The sequence below is a fragment of the Apteryx mantelli genome, chromosome 28 (assembly GCF_036417845.1).
Source record: "Apteryx mantelli isolate bAptMan1 chromosome 28, bAptMan1.hap1, whole genome shotgun sequence".
Taxonomy (NCBI): domain Eukaryota; kingdom Metazoa; phylum Chordata; class Aves; order Apterygiformes; family Apterygidae; genus Apteryx; species Apteryx mantelli.
Window position 1 is genome coordinate 7,135,965 of NC_090005.1, and position 9,978 is coordinate 7,145,942.

Genomic DNA, 9,978 nt, shown 5'->3' on the forward strand with positions numbered 1-9,978 from the left:
GGATAATTAAAGACAAATATGGTCATACGAATACAGAGATAGAAAGGTGGGCTTCACCTACCTCATTTCAGCTGTCAGAATATCGAACAGCAGTTGCGGCCTAAGTTTTCAGTCTTAATCTAAGTGAAGAGCTAAGCTCTAAGTCAGACAAGACTTGAGTATAGGCATATTGACCTCCCCTGCCTTCAGGGCGGGTGCCTCCACACGATCTATTCATCTTTGCTCTGCTGATCAGCAGGGAAGAGAAACAGGCACTTTCAGGCCTCAGTTCACCTCCTCCAAAAGTTCCTGTCTAATACAGGTCAGGCAAGCCCTGCCTTAGAAGCATCCATTTTTCTTCCGGTGATGCTTAAGAGAGACTAGACAACTGACTCAGACAGAAAACAAACAACAACAACAACAACAACAACAACAAAACCCCGGCAGAGTAGACATCCAGAGTTAGTTGAGGAGCTTTGCACCCAAAGAGAAGATGTCTTCACTGCCCAAGGCCACCACAGAGAGATGTTGTAAATGACAGAGTCATCTTCTGCAGCTCCTGTGTCATGTCTAAGGGCTTGCTTAATTAACATTGGTTGATGTTAAGGAAAGAGTGCCTCCCATGGTGCATGGGGCAGGTCCAGCCGATTAGAGTAACCTGCCCAACTTGACTCCTGCACGCAAAATCCCTCTCCCTGCCATCTCTCTCTCTCTCTCTCTCTCTCTCTCTCTCTCTCTCGAATACTTTGGACATGGGTACGAGTTTCAGCAAGAGGCTGGAGGTGCTTGTACAGACCAGTATGGCAGGCGATGGGTTCACTTCTGATCATGTGATGAAGTGAGCCAGGCACTTGTGGCCATACAGCAGGTTCACAGCACTCAATCAGAGATCAGAGGACAGTTTATTCACATTGCCTTTACTAACACCTTCAACACTCTCTCCCAAATTATCCTTATAGCCAAACTGTGGAGATAAACTATGGAGAAGTGGAGCTTAAGGTGGGTGAAACATTCGCTGGATGTCTGGGCTCGGAAGGTTGTGATCAGAGGTATATACTCCATCTCCTATGAAGGCATTTTGATCCACTGAATTTGTGACCTCTGAATGTCTCGTCTTCACTTGGACCAGAAGGCAAAGCCTTAGGCAAAGAAAAAGACTGAAAAAATTATCATCTTCTTCAAAAAATTATCAGTCATCTTCCGCAACTCCTGTTATGGAGTCACAGTTCTGGTTAAGGCAATTTGTTTGAAGGAAGGCTGTTTCATGATGTGTGGGCAGATGCAGCTGGCTAGAGCAACTTGTCTAGCTTGAGCACGTTCATCCACACCCCCTGCCCCTTCCCTGCTCTCCCTCTCCCTAGAGTACCTTGGACATGGGTATGGAGTTTAGTGATGGCATGGAGGTGCTTGTAGAAGCTGGTAAAGCAGGTGATTAATTCAGTTCAGATCTTATGATGACGTGAGCCATGCATGCATGACCGTGCCTACTGGTCCTGCTGTGAGCTCATGCTAGACTGGTAGTTCAGAGGCCGTGACTGGGCAAGAGAGAGATCAGTGCCGCCAAAAAGGTGATTCATCCCGTTTATCTTACACATCGGCTTTGCAATAGGTTAATTTCTTCTCTGAGTGAGCTGCTGCCTCTTCACTGAGTGTGTGGGGTGGGGCCTGGAGAGTTAGACTTGGAACAAAAAAGGCTCTGTTGGCTGCTAACTCCAGGGCAGTGAGTTTGCTGAAGGAGCTTCTACACGAGGATGTCCTTGGAGTCTGAGTCTGAACCCCATAGGAATGGAATGAAATTTACCCTGAAGGGGTAAATAACCCATTCCATTTTCAAATTCTTCATTTCTTAGCCTACTAAGACCAAAATGCAAAGCATGACACAGAAGAGAAAATAAAATCCCGCTTCCTCAAGGTCTCATTCGAATCCTCCTGCTTAGCAGCTCCCTGGCTAAGAAAACAAGCTTTCTGATTAGCTGTCTGTGAACGACTGACCCAAACTGTGCTCTGGGAGGCTGTCCTGCCCAGGAGCATCTCAGGGGTACACTGAGTTAAGGAGAGTTGGGCATCACTGGGACATCTGACAGCATGCTCAAGGAAGCGGTGCGGAGACACAGAGGACAAGCTGATCATCATTTTAATGGCTCCCCAAAGGGGTTGTTAGCATGGTTTTATAGGCAGGGCACACTGGTTTCATGAGTTGTCCCACTTTGGCTTATAAGAGACAAAGAGCAGAGCGTCAAGCTTAGAACAGCGAGCAGAAGATGGGAACTGATGGACTCAGGATGTATGGAGAGAAGAAGATCATATCATCCTGGAGGCACACGATCTTCTCTTCCATTAATTTCACCAGCTTTCTCCCCATCTCCCCAAGGCTGAGAGGAACTGAGTGAGAAGGAGAGGATGTGAAGCTGATCCACAAATGGAGTGGGTCCAACTGAAAGAGAAAAGGCAGAGACCTCGCTGGGTCAGAATCAAATGGTACCTTTGTGCCTAGGCTTCACTGCTGGAAATCAAGGTTATCTCCATGGTCCTGTTCTCATCCCGAACCATCTTGGCAATCTGGAGCCACAGTGACTGCTGGCTTCATTCTCACTGTGTCACAGAAGTGAAGTCCACAAAGCTGGGTCCAGTCCCTCACTGCCTCACCAACATAGTACCACCCTCAGCAGTCTGCAGGGTGTCTGTACACCCACTCCTTCTCTCACCCACAAACCCAGACATGCACACATATATACACAATGATTGCCTCAACACGCTCCCACAGCCCACACATTCTCCAGTAGGAGTGCTAGTGACCTGAGGCCAAACTGTGCTGAAACATTTCTAACATCTGAGTAGTCCAGATGATCATATCCATCACCCTGAATTAGTGCTGGCTAATTAGCTAAGAAAAAGGGTTGCACCAGTCTTCGTTTTGCCATTTAGAGGTGAAGTCACACCAGTATTTGTGCTGTCAGGCCAGAACATATGCTTGGACACCTTGCTCTCGTGCACAGAATGACCCAGGGATATTACAGTGACAGGACAGAGACAAGGATGGGGGCAGTGGACTGGGGTGGAAAGACCTCCAAGAGCTACTCAGGCTTCATCTAGTTGCAGAAGGACCGGAGGCCCCAGTAGCTCGAAGCAATACCTTCCACTCTCGGGACCAGGTCAAGGCAGCTCAGGAGTCAGGGAGAAATTCCAGCAGGGCAGGGCTGTCACAGCCTGTGTCAGGATGATGCGCACACATGCACTTGGGTGGAAGATGACCCCATGAGAAGAGCTCTGAGAGTGGAGGAGGAAGTTCCCTGGGGCCAGGACTCACTTGTCCCAAGTTTTTAGTGCCCTGCCTGTATGGGGACAGGTGTGGGTGCCAGGGGCAAGAGGGCTGAGAGAGTCACAGGCCCCTGGGCCTGGCAACGCTGGCCTTGTTCCAGGTAAGAGCGACTGAGGGAAGGAGCCCAGGGCTCAGCTCCAGGATACCCAAACTCTTCCTTGTGCCCGCAGCTCAAGGGACACCTTGGGGGAGCGACTGCACAGGGCAGCATGGCCACTGGGAGCTCTACACTGGCACTGCTGCAGCCTTGCCCCCGGCCTGGCACACAGACACACCAAGCTTGGGTGTGGGCTTGTGATCCCCAACTTCGAGGCGAGGGAGCACCGCTCTGTCCCAGCAGTTCTGTCCTACCCAGCCCCACACCACCACTGCCTGCAGAGCTGTTATAAAATATTCCTGCACTGCCCTGTGTGCAGCTGCTACCTTCTCCCTCCCCACTGTGTAAAAATGCACTCCATGCTGTGCGATCAGGTAAAGAACAGGCTCCTCCGCGAAACATTTCCAGACTTAGCTGATTCTTCTTCTTCTTCTTCTTCTTCTTCTTTTAACTTACCTTAACTGGTCCTTTTTTTTTTTTTTTTTTTTTTCGCTTCATGATCAGACAAAATATCTAGTTTTGCTTGTTTGTTAGTTTTTACGGCATTTTTGTAAATACTTGCTATCTGTTTCTCTAATTTACAGCCTTTTTTTTCTTTGTAACTGTACCTTCAGGGTTTCTCTCTTTCTCCCAATCTTGGCAGCCATAATCATGACTTTACCAACAGCTCTGATTTCTTCTAAAGCCAGTTATACTTCTTCCTTTTTATTGTTTCCCCCTCAATAAGCCCACCCACTGGCATTTCTTTTTCTTCCTGAATTTGTCAATGACAGTTGTCACTGCATTCCATCGACTGAAATGATGTCAAAGTTTTTACATTGAGTGGATGGATGTGCTAGCATCCAGCAGAATCCAGAGTTCTTTATTTCCAGTTCTACTTTTAAATGGAGTAAAATTACAAACAGGCATTTATTAAAAAAAAAAAGCAATATTTTTAAATACATGAGTACTTAACTTTAAAAGATTCCTGCCTTTCCCTTTTGTCTGCCGTCCCCACCCCGATAGCACTACTTCCAGGGCAGCCAGGGGTCCCCGTGGCCAAGCAAGGGTTGCCGCAGGCAGATGTCGCTCCTGAGGCGACCTCACGCGTGTCTGCGTTCAGACCCCGCGGCTGAGAGGCGGCTCCTGCTCGCAGCCGCTGCTCTGGGGACGCTCCTGGGGTTTCACGGGAGACTCGGCCAGCGGCAGCAACTCCACGGGCAGCAGAAACCCGCGGGCACCTGGGGGGGAAAGTTGGTATTCTTCTGGGGTGTGCTGTCCCCGTGCAGCAACACATTAACCGTTCCTGCCGCCGGGATTCAGGACCTCTGGGTCGCTCCGCAACCGCGGCTCGCCCCGCTCCGCGGCAGCAGGGCTCGTCCCCGCCGCGACGCCCGCCCCTGCCGCGCTCGTCCCGCGCGGCCCCGGCTCCACCCGCCGCCGATGCGCCTTCTGCTCCCCACTCGGCCCGGCGCGGCCCGGCTCCTGTGTCCGTGCCATGGCCGCGGTCACCGGGCACCGTGCCGGGCCCCGCCGCCTCCCTGTGCCGCACGGAGCCGAGCGCTCCGCTCCCGCCCCTCTCGCCTCCCCGCCACGGCCCGGGCCCGGGCGCGGACGCGGACGAGAAGCGGGGCCGGCGCCGGGGCAGGGCGCAGCCCCGGGGCGGAGCTGGCGCCGGCGGTGGCGGCCGAGAGGAGGCGCCGGCGCCGCAGCAGAGAGTCGGTGCTGGCGGGGGGCAGCGAGGCGCGATGCGGCGGTGCCGGGGCGCAGGGCTGGCGGCGCTGGCCACGGTGCTCCTGGGTGCGCGGTGCCTGCGGCGGCGGTGGGGTTGGGGGTCCGGGGCTGTGCCCGGGTTCAGACCGCCCGCTTCTAGCTCTCCAGCTCCTTCACAAACCTCCTTCCTCTGTCCGTCCTGCCGTACTTAACCCAACCCCCTATCTGCTTCTTTGCTCTTTATCGTCCTCAGATCCAACCCTGAATTCTCCTGCCTTGCCACTCTGCATCGCTTCATCCATACTTTAGCCCACGCTTTTTTCTGTCCACTAAAGCACCACCAGCAAACTGCCCCTCCAACCAAACCCTAGGCCACATCTTCCCTCCACACAGGCCGTTTCTATTTCCACTTCTGTACCCGTGTTTGAGCTCTTCTGCAGACTTTATGCAGGAAAATGAAAGTCGGAGAGGGAAACTGATTTTCGGCGTTTTTTTCTTCTTCCTCGGCAGTGGCTATGGACAGAGCCCAGGTGCAGCAGGAGCCGTCGGCAGAGGCCAAGGAAGGCACTGGCATCAACATCGCCTGCTCACACCCCAACATACAGGAGAACATGTATGTTTACTGGTAGCAGTACATCCCTGGCCGAGGCCTCGCATTCATCATATTCAGTGACAAAGGGAGCAGAACCATGCAGGACCTGCCGGGGACCCTGCTCGTGGCCACAGACCGCCGCTCCAGCGCCCTGCAGCTCGCCCGGCCCCGGCGGCGGGACGCCGCGGTGTATTACTGCGCCGTGGGAGACCCGGCAGGAGAGGCCGGGGCTGTGGCCGGGCACGAGCCGCCGCGGGGGTGCGGAGCAGGGCGCGATGTGCGGGGCTGGGGCTGGGGCTGGGGCTGGGGGCTCACCCCGGCCGGGCCCGCCGGGGGGCGCTGCCGCTCCGCCCGTAGGAGCCGCCTCGCCCCGCGCGGCTCCCACCCAGCCCGCGGCAGTTTACCCCCGCCCGCCCGGGCTCAGGCCCGTCGAGGCCACCGCATCCCCCGGCACCTGGCAGCCCTGCGCCTCGGCCGTGAAAGGCTTCCCCGAAATGGCTCCCAAGCCACCGACCAGGCAAACCCTCAAACTGGGATGGCAGCAGTGGGGAAGGAAAGAGTGACCTGAGCAGTGGTGGTGCTTGTCAGCCAACAGCCCCGCTGGCCTCAGCCAGGATCTGGAGCTGGCTCCACGATGCCTTGGTCTCTCCCTTTGCTAGTACCTGGGTTTATGCGCCCCTGAGGTCCACAGCCTCAGAAGTGTTGATGGTACTCAGATCTATACACACACATACACACACACACACACACTGTGCGTACTATGAGTCCCTCTGGTAATTGGGACACTCAGGTCTATTCAATAGCTGGCCCCTGGATAGTCTGGGCTCCCAGTTGCCTCAGGCACAGACAAACACACAGACACACAGAGGAAAACACAGATGCAAACTGGTCTCTCTAGTAGCTGGTTGCAGACTTGTGGCCCTACTACTAGCCAATGCCAGAGCCCATGGTTTCTCCAAGAGCTGGCTTGGCCCTCCTGGTTCCTCCAGTGCTTGTCTCTCAGCCCCTTTGGTCTCTGCAGCATCTGACCCAGACTTACCACCTCTCCTTCCATACCTGGCTCACAAGCCTCTGTCCCACTCTCCAGCTGGTCCAGCTTGCTGTTTGCTAGTGATTATACACCAACACCCACTCCCACACAATCTGCACACACTACAGTCTCTCCAGGTGCTGGCACCACAGACACGGTGTTGCTGGCACTGACACCCCCACACAAACATGCACACAAACTAGACAGCCCCCTCACCCAGGAAAAGTGTTAGAAATGTGTAAGAGTGTAGAAGGCAGGACAGGCTGTGCTGCTCAGGTGCAGGATGTGGCCAGGAAAGCATACTGACTAGTCACCTGTTCACATGCAGCTGGCCCCTTTTATCCCTTTCTCTTTTTCCCACTCTTCCTTCTTGCCAAACTTCCTTGATCCCTCCCTTTCCCAGTCTTTGGACATTCCTCAAAGCATCCCATAAGAAGTCTTGTGCAATCCTGAAATGGTCCTCCACTGCATCCCATACTGAATCCCATACCTCTGTAGGCAGTAACACGCCTAAGTTCACATGATGTTCGAGGGAGAGCCATTCCCGTTGACTCATCTTGCTGGTGTTACCTGAGGAGAAGGGGACTGCAGGTGCCAGTCGCAGAGATAGTTCCCTTGATGAGCCTTCTCTGTGGCTGTGGGGGAACGGACAGAAAACTCCCTTGGGATGGAAATCAGACACATGGGTGCAGGTGCCTTTGTCTGTGTCTGTGTCTGGCCCTACCTCTGTTCAAACAGTACCTAGGGAGAAGGGGGACACGAGCAGGTGCAGAGGGGCCCTTCTCCATCCCCTCATGGATGGACGCAAGCCTCTGTCTCAGGTTGAGCTCTGGATGTCAGGGGAAGTTCACCATGGACACTTCTTCCTTGCTGGGGGATGGCTGGGCTGCTTCTGATCTCCAGGAGGGGCAAAAAGCAGGAAGACACCCAGCAGCCTCCTTGTGCCTGACAGCAGGCTGCACAGTCTTAGGCTCCTACGTGATATTTTAGGTGCCCAGGGCCCCTTTGCCAATGTGGCACAGAGTTCAAAGGCAGCAGTGCTACAGCTGGGTATGTCTGAGTGAGAGGATATGCAAGCACCTTTGGAGCTATTGGGTTGTGAAAGAGCTCGGATGTGGCCTGAGTGCACATGGGAACCTCCCAGTGCTGAAGAAGCCTCCCCTTGGCCCTTGGGAACATGGAGCACAGAGACGGGCACAACTTGATTGCTTCCTTAGGCTGAGCATTTTAACAACTGCAGCTCCTTTCTCCAGAGAGCCTCCCTGGGGCAGAGGTGTAAGGTCCCAAGGAGATCTGTGTGGAGCAGCAGTGAGAGAGTTTTGCTCCACCCTCTGGGCTGAGGTCTGGAGGGTGCTTTGAGCTTGCAGAGGGAGGGGAAGGCAGGACCTGGTATCTTCAGCACCCTCTTTCTCGGAGATAGCGGACACCTGGTGGAGTGGAGATCGTGACATGGCCCTGATTTTTCTGGCAGCCTTCGTGGGACTGGCAGACTTTGGTGAGACACGACTTTCAGGCTGGGGAGGATCAGAACAAGGGAGTGTCCCGTCAGTGCTGGAGGGGGGCATGCGAATTCTGACTTTGCGGGGACCTGGCAGTCTTCCTGCAGGGAAAGCAGGGGGCTGCGTTTGGAGCACAGCAAGTACTCTGAGGGATGTCAGGAGTAATGGGCATAAAAGGGGGAATAAGGCTCTGCACATCTTTTGCTCAGATAACAAGAGCCTTTATGTGCACTGTTTATCCATATGTTGTTAGAGAGAGAGAGAAAGAGGGAGAGAGAGCGAGCTGCCAGGGGAGGCACCAGTGCTAGATATGGGAAATTCTCTCCTGGGTGTCTTTGAAAAAAGTGTTGCCAATCTGTGCTGGAATGACAAAATGCTTGAAGGGCATTCAGGGAAGGCTGAGTCCATGCTGGGAGAGGTGGAAAGCTTTAAAAAGCCAGGGCATGGACAGACACAGTGGTATGAATGTTAGAGTGAGAAGTAGGAACAGAGCTAGGAGAGGCAGAAGGAGAGAGGAGCAGTTAATACAGCTGCTTCTGATCTCCAGGAGGGGCAAAAAGCCAGTGACACATACAGAAACACCTGATGGCCTCACAGCCCAATGAGCTACTGCTGAAAATCAGGATGAGCTCACAGCCTGGCCTATGAGGAGTACCAAGAACTTGCAGAAAGAAGAGTGGACAGACAAACCCCTTAGTCTTTCCTAGGCTGTGAAGAGTGAAAAATGGAGATGGGGGATAGTGAGAGAGCTGATGAAGTGATAGATAGATGGATACAGAGACAAGCAGCGCTGAAATGCCTTTCTGGCTTTACAGGTCATGCACAAAAGGACTTTGTGCTCCAGGTCCCGCCAGAAGCCACCATCCAGGTGCAACACAACACAACGCTGCACTGTAATTTCTCCACCACCAGCTATTCTGATCCCTACATCTTCTGGTACCAGCAGCTCCCAACGCAGCCCCCTAAGCTGTTGCTGCAAGTGGCAAAATGGAAACCTCAGGATGAGTCAGGAAGGTTCTCCTCTGTGCTGTCTGTGGAGAACTCGCAGGTGCTTCTCCATGTGCAGAACGCTGAGCTCCAAGACAGTGCCATCTATCTCTGTGCACTGAGCCCACACTGGTGCCCTCAGCGTGCAGCCTTGCAAAGAAAGGCGTGTGTGGGTGCTCTGAGGAGTGTTTCTCTCCTTGCCTCTGTTTGCATGTAGCTTTGAGCTCCGCCTGCCCAGCAACGGCACCTGGGGGCTGTGGTGAGGCTGGATTGTTGCCTCCCCTGCCCGTGCAGGAGTAAGAAGTGTCCTTAAGCAGATATCAGTGGGACTTGAATAGATGTGCCTAGATCCAGGGTCCTGGGAAATGATCAAAATGGTATAGCAAAACTGACACGGTTTCAAGGGGAGCCTGCCCTGGGAAGAGAGCTACTGCAGAGCTATTAGCACATAAGCCACGCCAGACTCAGGAACACCCCTGAGCTGTAGAAACTAACTGGGTCCCAGGGGCGCATATGCAGGAGCAGTATCCTACTTGCTTGTCCAGCTCTTGTTCTTTCCTCAGCTGCCACTGATGGCCACTGTTGGAGAAGAGGGCCCTTTGTGGGAGACACGACTGTCCTTATGGTTTTATACCACCTAGCGTAGGTAGCCCGAGGAGGGAAAATCCCTTCCTAGCCCTGCATCAGGGGATGAGGCAAACTCTCAGCATTCGAGCAGGTCGCCTCTGCCAGACAATGGAGAAGATTCTCTGCTCCATCCCCTCAAGATGTGCCACTCCTTTT